General features: G+C 38.8%; 1 protein-coding gene across 1 annotated transcript in view; it reads right to left on the bottom strand.

The window, feature by feature from the left end:
* Nucleotides 1–4,641, bottom strand: part of dchs1b (dachsous cadherin-related 1b) — an 87,260-nt gene extending 82,619 nt beyond the window's left edge. Inside the window, exon 1 of the mRNA XM_061056307.1 lies at nt 3,826–4,641. The gene's annotated coding sequence lies outside the window, so the exon portion shown is untranslated. The remainder of the gene's footprint in view (nt 1–3,825) is intronic.
* Nucleotides 4,642–14,271: the final 9,630 nt, after the last annotated feature.

Below are 14,271 nucleotides of genomic sequence, written 5' to 3'. Positions count from 1 at the left end.
CTAGGGGTTTGTAGTCTTTCCCATTCAGCTGACCTGTTCATTATCCTAGCTGGATCCCTACTGCCTGGACAGGGACCATGAAGAATGATGAAGGCAATTACTTCAGAAGTTGGCCTCAGAACAAACAAAAAATGGAAGTGCACCATCTCAAAACTCCAGTTAGTCAATCACGCTGCGTCTGACAGGAGACTCCAGTCATTTCCTTTGATTGGCTGAGTCGGTCATAGAGTAATATCTTCTGCAGAGCAGCCGATAGACGGCTCTTTGTAATGGAAGTAGGAAGGTAAGATCTGTACTTCCCCAGAGGAAAGACAGCAGCATATAGTCAGAAAATATGCTTCAGTCCAAGTTGGAAGGTGACTGAACACTTAGGATGATAATATATCTGGGATGGAGTCTTTTGTGCCAGATTGCCTTTTAAATAAAAACATGACCATGACCACAAATTGCAAAGTATGAAACACATAATTCAAACAATATCTCCAAAAGCTGTAGAAGCAAGGATGAAGAGAAAAAAATAAAAGCATGGGTGGTCACTGCTCAGCAAGTATGGATTCATATTCAATGGTAGCCAGCAAAAATAAACAACGTGATGCCTTTACCGTTTCTTATTTGCTTTTTGTTATTCAATAAATTATAATGCATCAATTCAATTACAGCCTAGAAATTTGGGGTAAGACTTTCTGTGCACTTAATCACACACAAAACTCAAATTTTATTATGGTGTAATTTAATATCACAAATGTTATCACAGCAAGATTTGGTGATGGTGGCTCCCATGGCAACCAAGGATCCCCTTAGGGTAAATCTAATGAAATGTGGAGCAATCAGTGAAGGGGATTCCTTATCAATGTGGATCTTATTTACCGTGTCTACTACTAAAGCTAATAATAACCGCCTGGCCTTACTGTGGATGGATGATGCAAACACAAGTGGCTTTCCAGGAAACTGAAGATACTCCCTCACGCAATATTGCAGCTTAACAGTTCACATGCCCGTCTTATGAACTAAACTTACATGAAATCCCCTAAATATTGAGGCTTCGGTGTATGTAATTTCTTGAATGGTGGTCTTCTGGAGGTAAGTAAAAACACCAACGCTAACCCTTGGCATCGGCAGTGAGTGAAAGATGGAGGGTAAATATTTCCACTTGCTAACCACTTGTGGAACCAAGGAGGAGAAACAAATATTTTATGTTTGTTTTTGTTGTCTGTCATCTTCTCCTTCTTTGACATTAAGGTATGCATGAGTGTTTTATTAAGACGGGTAAATGGTATTTTTGCCTCTATTTCTTTACTAATGTAGCATTTTAAGCATTGGGATTTGTTTTGGGTTATAGGGTACAAAGTTATGTTAGGAATATTATTGAGTAAGGAAAGATCAGCTACAAAGAGAAGTGTGTAGTATCTATGCTTGAATGTGCGTGAGTTTATGAGAGAGACGGGGAGAGGGAGTCTCTGAGTCACTTTCCGATATTTGTACTCAGATGCTGAACCCAAAACAAAACCCAGGAAAAAACAGTTTGGGACACAATTAGACAGATTTTTGTTTGAGCTGCGACATTTGGGTGGGAAGATGCTTTCTGTCTTTTCCCTGTTTCTCTCTTGGCAGCACGCCATGATTTGAGTTGATGAACTGAGGAAGATTTTACAGTAAAGTCGTCACTTTCAACATTTTCTACACAGTAGATTTTATGTGTAGTGTCTCTGTACGAATTCAGACATTTGACTCTGTGAGAAAGCGGTTAAAGGATAAAATCATGCACATAATGGAACATGACTGAAAAGACAAATTTTACTTCTTATGTGGGGTTTTTGGGAGTCACAAAGAGGACAGCAGAATAAACAGTACAAGAAGGATTTCAGTGTCAGTGTGGGTGGTAAATTTGCTATTTGATTACTCTGTATATCTTTTTGATTTCAAGTAAACTCTCCAGACTGTTTGAGAGTTTCAGAAGAATAAAGCCCAAACTTGGACATTCCCTAAAGTAATACCATGAGAATAAACAACATATCCCTAAAGACTGTGTAGTTGTATTATATTTCATTTTGAGAAAAGGCTAAATTGATTAAAGCTTAAGCAGAGATTTTGCAGTATTTCCCAACAGGAGTCAGATGTAAGATTACAAGATTCAAGTAGGAGAATAAGACAAAGAGAACAAACCAAGCTAGAAGCAATATAGCTACTGACATGCATCCAAAATAATCTAATATATAATTAGGTGGATTTAAGAGAATGAATACAATTATGTCCTAAAATGTTGTAATATAAAGAAATTAGAGACTGTTATCTGAGATGTATATTTATGACTGACACAGCCTAATGAGAAACCAAGCTCTTGACCCTGTAGGAGTCAGTGCATGCACATCCATTAAGCTACAATGAACCACAGGAAGTGCAAGGTAAACAGCGATGTTTGCTTGGGTGATAAACCCTACAAAGAGACCTGACTCTGACCTGAATGAATAGTCTTCTAAACCTTGTCACACTTAATGAAGGACTTGAAAATGCAGGTTGTAAATGGGAATACCAATTGTTGCCAAAGATGAATGCCAAACTTGAAATGTATTTTTTATTTATTTTTTTAAATCTACATTATGACTTCAAGAATAAAGCAAAGAAGTATCTAAACTCTCGGGAAATGTCATAATTGACACAACTCTGGAAGTTATCAAAGTTTCTTGCAGCTAAGCAGCTGATGTCAGTAATTATAAGTTGTTTGTACAAACATAGGCTCTACACGGCAGCAGCCGCACCAACCGATATCCATATGTTTCCTGTTAGAAGACGTCTTGCTGCATGCCTCATCACTCTGCAAGAAAAACTCTGACTGTTTTTTGGGTTGTTTTTTTTTTTTGCAGAGCTGAAGCCCACAGTTCCATGTAAGGGGATAGTGTAATAATGCAAAGATCCGTATCCTTCAAAACAGCAGAAAACCAGGAGTTGTGGATGCTTGCGGACACCAGATATGACTGAAATAACTGTTGTGGTTAGGTGCATAAATATGCCCCTTGGTGCCCATATTTAACTTTTGAACATGTAAACATATAAAGGCAGAACTGGCTGCTAAAAATACACTTCATGTGCCAAAATCTATTTGTTTGATATCAAAACTACCTAAAAACCTCCTGGACTTCTTGTTTTTGAATCTAAATTCCGTCTACTGAGATAGTCACTCTGCAATTTGGTGTTCTGTTTTCATAATCAGGCAAAGAAAAAAAAAGGAATCATCAGGGGAGCAAGCCCATATGTAGCTACTGGTCTTATGCCTTTCTCAAAGGAATATTACATTTCTCAAAATTTCCTCCACTAGTCTTCTTTAAACCCTGTCATCCAAGAAAGTAGTCCATGCTGGCCCACTTTATGCACTTCGTGCTGTTTCCTACTAAGTGGTTGAGTCTTCCATCCAAAACAAAGTGTAATCCCAGTAAAATGGAAATCCTGGAGAGGAAGCCACTGACTAACTCTTATTAAATATTTCCATAAGCCTAAATTCTAGCCTGTTACCTAACCCCTCTTTTATTTTTAGCATTTAATCCAAAAGGCACTCCACCCTTTTGACTGTTTTGCTTTTTTGGCTATAAATGATTACCAATATGAGGCTATGCTGCATCACCTTGATCTCCTGATTTCATGAAGGTATTGTAGTCCCTCTCCTATGGTCTCCCTACATTATATAGCAGCTGCAAGGTGCAGATGCAGGGTGCACCCATTTACATGGAGAACCAAGCTCCTAGCCGGCAAGGGCTGATTTCTTTACCGTTGTCCCTAATTGATCAGATGCAATAAATAAATAAATAAATAAATAAAAGAGCTGTCACTTACATTCATCTGACTCTCCGTAGCTCTGGAAGTGCTCTCTGGATATCGTCCTCCAACACTGATTAGTATGCAAACGGGTTTCCAATACTCCCCCACAACGACAGACAATCCAAGGGGACAAAAATCTTGAATGGAGCCGTGCTGACCAGCTGGACTGGGCTTTTTTTGTTTTGTTTTTACATAATATCCACTTAAATGACTGTTGAGCCAATTCCGCCAATTTTCGAAGCCGGTACTCCTCCGGTGAATGGTCCTTCTTCGGCGTCTCCGTCCCCGTGTCAGGTGAGCGCGTCTGGATCAGCTGGAAAGCTCTCCGATTTCTTTGCTGTCTGTGGAAAAAAAAAAAAAAAGGATCCGTTTTAACCCTGCAGTGCTGTGCTGTCTGGCTGATCTTAAACGTTTTTCTCCTCGTTTTCTCCCCCTCAGCATCCAGTCACTCAGAAAACGGCGTGTGTGTGTGTATGTGTGTGTGTGTATGTGTGTGCTGATACACAGCGGCTTCAGGGGTCTGTGCACCTCTAACGACTGAAAGCCGACTCCTCCGCCACAAGGCCCAGCCCCCCCCCTCCTTCCTCCAACTCTCCTCCTCCCCTTCACCGACTTGGGTTGCTAATTTATTCGGGTAGCTAACACAAAAGGGGGTACGGAGGAGAGGCAGGCTGTGGAGTAAAGTGAGGAGTACGCAGAGGGAGAGTGGGTTGGAGAGAAGACTTTGGTGCCCCCCAGCTCCGTTCAGTGGAAGTTTTCTTTGAGACAAAGGAGCGCGGTGCGCACCATCAAAGGAGGAGTTTAGCACAGCATGCCACAATCATTTGAATGCAAATGAGTCATTAGAGCCTCCTGTTCTGTCCTTTTGAATGGATAATGACTTCATGTTATAGCATGATTTAGAAGGACATCACACATATTTAACAAACCATTTAAAGGCCCAATTTTTTTATTTAAATATTATTTCATGGTTTTAATTTTTACTGAAGAACCACAAAGATTATTATTGGGTTTTTGGTTTACATGGGGGAAAAAAAACAAGTTTTTGAAGGTTTTAACACTCACCAGCACATAGACAGTCACCTTTCAAGTGACTGTCTATGTGCTGGTTTTCAAGTTCAAGAATGCAGTTCTAGAAACAAGAATAAAGTTGAATGTTTCTTTAAATTCTAATAAAAACTACTCATAAAATCTCAGGTGTATATTTTCAGTAGCCTACTTGAATATATCTTTACATGTAAGTTAATTAGGTTGTGTTGTGTGGTATGTATTTTAAATTAAAGCATATCCTTTCCTATTGTATCATATTATACCATATAATAGTTATAAATGTTCTTATCATTATTTTGACCTTACATCTGAGCATGTATGCACCATGTTTCCAGTGCAGCATCCATCTAATAATATTGCCCACACTGTACATACATCCATATTATAAATATATGCATTATATCTACCAATGTTTTGCATAAAAGCATGGGACTATAACCCACAATAGGCAGCAGCAGAGCGGGCTGAGCCGAGGTTCAGACACACATACACACTCTCCAGACTACAGGCATCAGCAAGATGAGAGTCATTCATCACCCCAGGTTTTAGGTCAAGCCTCCACCTGCATCACTGAAGCAGAGCAAGGAAGGAAAAGTACAAGAGGAGGGAGAGATGGCGTGGAGATGGGAGTCTGCATGTGGAGACAGTGGACGAGGACAACAATCAATCCATCCCCTCTTGCTTTGGGGGACCGAATGCCCCATGAGTGTGTACCTGTATGTTACAGTCAATAGAGGTTAACGATACATTTAATCTTTAAACCATTACATGTCTATCTTCACCCACATTGACCATGACCTGATGACCAGAAATAACTCTACAGGAGACGTGTTAAGCACAAAAAACTGCTGAAATAAAAACCGAATGTAAAAAGCAATCATACTTTAAAACAAAAAGAACAAAACAAACAATCATAATGTGACCAGGTGTCCCTTAATAGTTGAACTATCATGGCAGTATTAGAATCATAAACCAATACTCTACACTTATTTAGATTGAATTCAAACACAAGAGAAGAAAAAAAAGCAATAAGGAGTAGTCTAAAGTGCATTTTAATCACTTTTCACCTCAAATTAAATGGATCAATACACAAAAAGTCATTTTATCAGATGCTATTTATGTCACAAAAAGTTTGATTAGCTACCTCACATAAGCTTAAATCCCTGTCATTACTAAGTACAACGTATTTTCTTTTGTCTAACACAGGGAAAACAGGCTGCCAATTTGACATTTTCTTTGTGTGTTTATTTTGAAATCTCCATTTTTTCCTCTTTATGCAGTTCACTGTTGGTACAATTTAATCCTTTTAGCTAATTAAAGTCATAATAAATGTGACTAAATCAACACAATGTTGTTTTCAATACTGTCTTTTAGTTTTCTAAGCCGCACATTAACTGTGAAAACAGAAAGCTATTAGCTTATGCTTGAATTTATAAGAAACATACCCAAGAGATTAAAACAAGATTCACTAAAGAGCCAAAATTTCATTTCACACAGCTCATATCCATCCGTGTCTTTGTAGATTCAGCATTTGTCAGTGAGTATTTGCATGTGTGCAGCTTTACTATCTATGTATGTGTATGTGATTTTATTCAGCGTTGACCTTGAATGCACCACAGAGTTGCAGTTACACAGCTTAAACCAATAGCAGATGGGCGAGAAGTGACACTTTTGGTGGGGCTCCCCACGATGGAAGCAACCACTGTTTAATTTATATCTAACCACACAAACTCGTTAATTTAAAATGCCTTTCAGTCAAACACACATTTACACATAAACACATACATGTACACATAAGAACAACTTTCAAAATAATTTTCGACTCCTGTATTGTTCCAGTTTTTGAGTTCCTCCTTTCTAACTCCAGGACCCACAGCCTGACCATGATAACCCCAGTCCTCATTTCATATCTTTAGCACATTTCCAAAGATTAATAGTCTGTCAAGTATTAGATAAGCCTTGAATGTGCTCCAACTCCATGCATTCATAATATATCTGTTTATATCAGCAGCCATGGAGCAGTAATTCTAAATGAATGAATCTGGGCCTTTCGAATATTATCTGTTACCAATTTTGATTTTCTTGGACATGTGGTCACAATGAACACGACATAAATGTAAGTGTGACATGATGGAAGGCTAACAAGTAGCAGTGGGGTCATTTTGAAATGCATGGTTAGGAGCTAATGAAGGGGCTGTCTGTATTGGCTGTATGATTGGACTTGTTGGCTGAGTCCATCTCTCTCTGCGCTACAGACACGGTTGACCACAGGACTGTGATGCCTCTGATGTGAATCAAAGCAGCAAATTAGCCAATTTGGCATGTTTGCACTTGCAGTGGACTGAAGCTTATTTTCAGATTTCATCACTTAAAAACAAATGATGATGAATATTATATCATAAAATGTTTTTTTTTCCTTCTTAGAAATAACTTCTGGAAACTAAGTCTGAAATAACATAATTTCCAATTTCTGTATATTCTGGCAGCTTCATCTCATAAGGGTTTAAAGTGTCCGTTTCCACCATGTCTTATTTCATTCAACTGTTATCACTTCATCTATCTGGATTCAGTTATTTTCCTATCCAGAGCACTGCACATACTTTTATTTTTGTCTCTGTCTGTCTCCATCAACCAAACATACCGCTCTGTGTCCACGCAGGTGTCTGCTGCAGCTATCTGATCCACCTTTCCTGTGCAGCAGGATGGGATGAGGTCACGGCTCCACTCAGTGTTTCTGTGCCAAGAGAGGAAAGACTGGTGGCTTAACTCAACCTTCCTTTCCCATGGCCAAAATATCACTGCCTGACTTTAGGAGCCTCATTGAAAAAGCTTCCTCTAACTTTTTTGTGAGCACAGAAAAGTGCAAAGGGTACGTTTAGCAATATTTTCCATGAAAGACCAATATAAACACTGAATAGATCAAATTGATCACTAACAAATGTTGCTCTCTGGCCAGCCTGACACAGTCCAGCAAACACTAACCTTTTCAATGTTATGCTAAGTTGTAAACAGGGGGAAATCAGGTCTAGATCCAGTACCTCTATTCAGCCATTTCTTTAACCGGCTAAAGTTCAATTAGTTCACCCACAATTTCAAAGATTCTTTTCATTTTGGCATTGTAATGGTGACAACAATGATGTTTGTAGCATAATTTCTCCAAATTATTTGAGAGCAGTGTATGAAATTATGTCTACCCCAAGACATCATTTTAACAAAATGTGTTTTTCATTAAAAAAAAAAAAAAGAACACGGCACTTCATGGGCTGTGTGGTGTTAAAAAGAAGATTGGGAGACATCATAAAGAGACCAGTTTTAGATATTTCCCTCAGAAACAGTAAAAAGAAGAATATGAAGACAGAACGAGACTGGACGCTGACATGGTTGATAAATAACCTGACAGGAAGAAGAGATAGGAGAGAAATACAGCTCTTGTGAGAACGAATCCAATTTTTCTAATTCATCTATTTATTTATTTTTTGCTGGTGTCAGTGATGCACTGCTCACTAAAACAATCATTAGAACCATTTAGCTATGGAGTAACTCAAATATATAGAATGACGAGACCCTTTTATTTAAGGCATGCTTTAAAATACTCTTAGTAAAGTATTAATTTCATGAAAGTTCATGATCAAGTTTTATATTCATGCCAGAATTAAGTGTGCTGAAAATTTTACTATCCTGGAGAGTACGAAACTAGGCTGAAATATTGCTCGATAGCTTCATCTCTTCTTCTCACACTTTTAGCACTGTTGGGATTTTCACTGGCTTTTTTCTCTTTTCTCACTTGCCCTCCTTTTCTACTGGCAACAAAGAGAGTAGTTTTCTTCTTCATCTGTCCTTGCAAGTATTCTTAGGGAGATTATTATAGCTTACTTGTACTACTCAGCGGCCAGTGTGCCCATTTAACCACACACAAGGAAAATGACTTTGGCTGGACGTTCAAAGCTGCTACGTTGTGCATTTCTACAGATGTCACTAAAAGGACCCAAGAGTTAAGTATAGAGGTATAACATATATCCAAAGTAAATCTATGGCAACTTTGTGTTGTGAGAGAAGAGAGAGAATTAAAAATCTCTGTTTCCAGTCCATTGTGTGTTGGCAGCACATTTCCTGTTGGTTATGTGCGGTTTCCTCTATACTTTTTTCAGCCGTTTCGGTGATTTTCATTGTTTTTGTGAGTTGTCTGAATGGACATGTGCAGCTTTACGGCTATTTTAGGGACAGACTAGGGCTAAATGGACCAAGCAGGAAATGGGCATTGTTATTAAGAGCTCAACGTGATGGAGCTTCCCAGGAGTTTCACAGAATGAAATCACAAAATCCCAACGGATATGAAGTCTGAAATAAATGGCTAAAGTTGTGATGTCATGTGGCTCCTCAGCCCTTGAATACCTTCTATATAAAGGAAAGTACTTTCCAAAATCCATGACTAAATCCTCTTTTCACTCGGTGAAGATTTCTGCTAATTCTGAGCTTCATATTTCAGCCTTATCTTGAATTACGTCGTCTCTATAATGTTCTTAGAGTTGAAATAAAAGTTAAAACCTGTCTTCCTCAGACTGAACAGTTATAACTTCAGAAGCTGGCCTGATTCCACTTGGCAAGCTTCACCTGAACGAGGCCTCCCAGCATTAGCCGTACATTTGCAGAGAGCCTTATCTTTCTTTCAAGCATGAAGGTCATGACTGTTTTTTTGTTTTTTTTTATCAAGGAGTTATCTTGTGGTAAAGAGTGAAATCAGCAAAGAAACAGTCCAGGTTTGATACTGCAGGGTGTAATGACCCCCACTCTCTCTGATATCACAGAAGGAGATTAAACAGTTCCTCTGACGAGCTTCCAGGTTTTGTATGATGCAGGAAATTTACGAGTCCCAATCCATCTGAGGTTTTCCCACTATGTTGGGAACATCATTCCAACCCCTGGTCTTATTAATACGTCTTATCAGGTGTTGCCAGTGTTAAAGAAATCCATATACAGTAAGACAGTCCACCACAGGATGCAGATGTTAATTTTGCAGCAGGGAAAGACAGTTTCTTGGAGGCTGCTTTAAATATCAACAGCTATCTCTTCACTACGCTTCCTCTTTTCCTGACTTTTCGTTCATTATAGGACATCATATGACACCATACCTGCAGACTATACCGTCCTTTTCAGCACTATTGTCACACTCTTTTCCTCCTTTCCAATTTATCTCTCCACCTACACCGCCCTTCCTTCCTCTGTCTGTGTTTTAGTTTGTTATTGAGAAAATACACAAAGCAGGCAGATCCATTAAATCAGGGCGGCCTCAATTAAAGATCTGAGATTGTTAACGCTGTAGGGAAAACTATTCAGATGATGAAACTTTTGGCGACCAGTGCAACCTTTTGAAACATTGACTGTATGGAATCCAACTCTTTTCAAAATGTGTCGTTTCTGTAATTGTATCTTACACTCATTTACCAACAAAACCAACTGGATGCTTTTATATCAAGTAGAGTTATTTCTGGTAAGCAAACAGTGTTCAGTATTGAAAAAAATGTGTTCTATAGTATCAACATTTATTTTCAGACATGAACTGCTGATAATGTATCGAAAATTTAGGTGCAGCGGTCCATTGATACTGGCAGGTGTTCCCCTTCACCTAAAACGCTCACAGCTGGAGATTTTCCCTGTTGGATGGGAGGTGGGTTCCAGGAGGCAAGACAGACTTTAAAAAGATGGCGCACAAGTCACAGTGTAATGTATACAACATATCCAAGATGGCAGACAACGCAACAGAGTCTGACTCAAAGATGTCACTTTTTGCCTTTATATAAATGCTTCATGTAATTGGATGTTGTGCATTTACAGGATAAAAGAAAGTGGAAATAGTATGAAGCAGCTTCATTTTGTGCACGAAGATCTAACTGGTTGCACAGTGGTCGCAAGATAAAAACATCATCATCATTACCTTCATCATTTACTCATTGGCAAAACCGACTTCTGAAAGAGTCCATGCAGATTAAATGAGAGAAAACTTTATGGTCATTGTTGCTAAAACTCCTAAAATGTGTGGACGATCAGCTAGAATAGTTACATGCAATATGCCTTTCCTGGTCCATTACTCTTGGTTAACAGCTGCTGAAATGCTGCTCACTGCCACAGTGTGCCTCATACAAGCGTCTAGCAAACAGGAAGTATAGCCAAAGCTGAGAAGTTCCTGTATGAGCCTATTGACCAGCAAGTTTCTGAACTACAGGCACAGGAGGTTCCTGAATGTCTCCCTACTATGTGGGTGTGTGTGTGTGTGTGTGTGTGTGTGTGTGTGTGTGTGTGTGTGTGTGTGTGTGTGTGTGTGTGTGTGTGTGTGCGTGTGCGTGTGTGTGTGCGTGTGCGTGTGTGTGTGTGTGTGTACCGTTCGGCATTCCATCCCCTCCGCTTCCTTCCCTGCTGCCCCTGGCCCGCTCATGCAAGGCATCGTGGGAAAGAGCCAGCCTTACCTCTGCACACAGCTCTCGCTCACTCAGCACACACATAAAGCTGCAGAGACGGGGACAGATTTAGTGGGTGTTGTGAACCAGATGTGTTGCTGTGTGGCACTGTTGTTAAATTGGGCTGTTAATGCGTCACAGTGATTCCATATTTAGAGTGAACAACGGGTTGATAAGAAGTCTGTTTCTGTGTGTTGCAGGCGACGTTGTACCTGAAAGCCATATAGCATCTTAATACAACATTTCCTTGGTTGAAGTGAAAGTCAGCTATTCAGTTCAATTCAATTCAATTCAATTCAATTCAATTCAATTCAATTCAATTCAATTCAAAAAAAATTATTTGTCCCTGAGGGGCAATTCAAGGGCACATATGAGCAGTAAATTAATGACAGTGCAGGTAGACTAAAAAATGTTACCAAAAATATACAGTGTCAAAATTATAATATTCTTACATTACTCAAGAAAAGAAAATCTAAATATATCTCATATTTACTGTACGGAATTTTTAAAAGTATTTTTCTGATATTGATTGCACTGGAGTTTAATAGTACAAGAAAATGATCAGTAAATGTGGTCTAAATGAATGAACTTTTAATTTTAAATGAGGCCATCTCAATTAAATATGTTCCCTTGTTGTAAATTTGCATTTTAGATTTCTCCTTTCCTTCTACTTTTTGTTTTTCAAGGTCATTTTTCTTTTCAAAAATCCACAATGTGGCTTTGCTGCCACCATCATTTTTTAACCTCTCAGTTTCCAGTCATTGAAAGCTGTATTTTTACATAATCCAAAATTACAAGACCAATTTTCTATATAATTTTGAGTAACGAAGATTCTTTGGGTACGTATATGAATAAATATCTGAGTAAAATCACACATTTTGTTTTGTAAATGTATTGTAGTGAAGTAATGTTGACAGAAATTTTAAAAAACGTATAGATATTCACAAAAAATCCTTACAGTAAGTACTGTATTAAAGTATAATTACGTGTTACAATACACCTGGTTGTGGGAGATGCATTTTTGCACGTTTTAAAGGATTTGATCTCTTTTTACAAGTGAAAGTTCATCTTCAGGAGCAGATCCTTACCCCAAGAACAAATCTGACACACACACATCCCCTTCCTTTTCCACACAATCAAATTTGAAGCTTTATGTGACAAAATATCCGCTTTTGTGTGCATACATGTGAGGTGCATACAGGAAGCTTGAACCTTGGCTCAGCTTGTAAAGTGTGTGTCATGGACTTCAGCGGAAGAGAGGGTCAAGTGCGTCCCTCATGTTGTTCCTTCTGGATCAGCTGCTTCCTGTTTATTGTTGCACTGAAGTGTTGCTCTAAGAAGATAACAAGGCTTTGACCTTTGACCCCGGCAGAACAGAAGCACATCCGACGACGGATGTCATATTGTTCGGTGCCTTGTCACATCTCATCACATGACCCATGTGACCGGCCTACTATTTACATTTATACAGTTTGTACGTCATACAGGGTCAGAGTGCGGAGTTAGGATTGACTGTTAGTTCAAATAGGTGCTTAGCTTGATATAATCATTAATTATCTCTTTGTTACTGACAATGGTGGACCAACATTGTTTAAAGGCAGGCAGGAAATCAATGAGCCAAATGTTAAAAAAAAAAATCAAGCTCCGAAAAAAAACATTTTTGGATAAATTAGGACAGATTAGTTGAAATTGTGCTCCAAAAATGCAGAACTCATGCTGTGTGTATAGGGCCTCGTCATCTATAGGGGCCTCATGCTTGTGCAAGTAGTTGAAAGAGGGTGCCTACTCATCAGGGAGATGTCTGCAATATGATTATTATAACTAAGGTAATGAACATCTCGAGTTTCCCATACTCAGACTTTACATGGGTATCACATTTAGGTAAATTAGTGGTGACGAGTATATTTGGAGGTTAAAATATATATATGAATATATTTTAGTAAAGGTGACTCAGTCCATGCTCAATCAACGATGACACGCTGCCTTACTATTTGATACAATATGATACGACACATTATGATGGCATGCCAAGGCAATGTGATGCAATGCAGTATAGTGTTATACAGTATGATACCACACAATACCATATGATACCATATGACACTTTATTGTCTCCTTAGGAAAATGTATTTTGGACTCCACTGATGCACACATTGGCTGCCTCTACAGTTGAATCAATAAATAAAAACAATAGAAACCAACACCAAATCACATATAAACAGAGTTGCACAGATTAAAACAACATATATTGCACATTGCCCTTTGCACATTGACTGAGATGAGAAGAGCATATGAGCACCATGATGTGTGATATGTGATTTAATGAAATGTCCTGCTCGTCAAAAAAAATTCTTTGGGTTCTCACTTTGGCTGGGAAAGCGCTGCCTTATCCAAAGGGTTGTTAATGCCCCTTATTGTCAGTTGAACTTTGCTTAAACAAACAAAGCACAAAACTATTCCTAAAGCAAAAAATGTTATATTCAGTAAAGTTCAAGGTGTAGGTTACATTAAGACAGAAAGATTGATAGATTTTATTGAAGTTTTTATGAAATGGTGCTCTCAAAACTTTGACTATCTTCTTGGAATTACAGTACAAAAACTCAAGGCCACTTTGAGTCTGGAAAATAGTCAAGAAAAACTCCAAAGAGAGCTTTGTTACTCTCACAGCTGCCTGTGGCTGGAGCCAGGGCAGAAGCAGCAGAAATTCTCTGGGTCCTTCTTCGAATGTGATTTCTGTTCAGACCGTGTCTCCCCTCCTCCTCCCCCCCTGCGTCAACTTGGTTTGATTGTTTGTTTTTTTGGAAGAGTTTAGGATTTCTCCTCCAATAAATTACTCATCGCAGGAGAACAATAATCAAGATAAGGTGACGCTGATTTCCAAACACAGAGCCACACACACACAAAATACAGGTCACATTATGTTTACATTGTGGACTGCAGCCTGGGCTTTTAGAGGGGA

Source organism: Labrus mixtus, chromosome 14, assembly GCF_963584025.1.
Source record: "Labrus mixtus chromosome 14, fLabMix1.1, whole genome shotgun sequence".
In the NCBI taxonomy this organism is placed as follows: Eukaryota; Metazoa; Chordata; class Actinopteri; order Labriformes; family Labridae; genus Labrus; species Labrus mixtus.
Note: the sequence above shows the minus strand (reverse complement) of the source record. Positions and strands in the feature narration are given on the sequence as shown.